The 494-nt window shown below is 55.1% G+C and overlaps 1 pseudogene; it reads left to right on the top strand.

The window, feature by feature from the left end:
* Window positions 1–25: 25 nt before the first annotated feature.
* LOC103399709 (scavenger receptor class A member 5 pseudogene) lies at window positions 26–476 on the top strand (annotated as a pseudogene).
* Window positions 477–494: the final 18 nt, after the last annotated feature.

The following is a 494-nucleotide window of genomic DNA, read 5'->3' as shown; positions in this document are numbered from 1 at the left end:
TTTTTTTTTTTCCTTTCCTCAGTCTCCCGTTCCCACGTGTCTTCAAAGCAGCAGGAGGTGCTGGTGGAGAACGTGACCCGCATGTCAGAGCGCTCACAGCTCCTTCAGCAGACCATCAGCGAGCCTTCTCCTCAGGCCGACCTGCTGGAGAACATCTGGAAGCTGGAGAACCTCTTCCAGAACCACAGCGATTGGCTGCAGAGGCTGGAGATTCTCATTAAGGTACCACAACCACAGCCTTTCATTTAGATTTGGATCACGTGATGTGGAGCGTTTGGTCATTGAGGTTCTTTACAGAGCGTGGAGGTGGAGCTACGGAGCGTCCACGCCTACTCCCTCCAGTCTGAGGGCTACCTGGTACAGCTGGACGACAGGTTGTCAGGTCTGAGCAGCTCCGCCACCAGGAACCTGTCTAGCTTGATCTCGGAGGTGTCACGAGCCTCCACTTGGCTGCGGGACCAGGACCACATGCTCCGGTACTTTAGCAGAGAACA

Source organism: Cynoglossus semilaevis, unplaced genomic scaffold (genome assembly GCF_000523025.1).
Source record: "Cynoglossus semilaevis isolate Cse_v1.0 unplaced genomic scaffold, Cse_v1.0 C18810227, whole genome shotgun sequence".
Classification (NCBI taxonomy): Eukaryota; Metazoa; Chordata; class Actinopteri; order Pleuronectiformes; family Cynoglossidae; genus Cynoglossus; species Cynoglossus semilaevis.
This window is presented reverse-complemented; position numbering and strand designations above follow the sequence as displayed.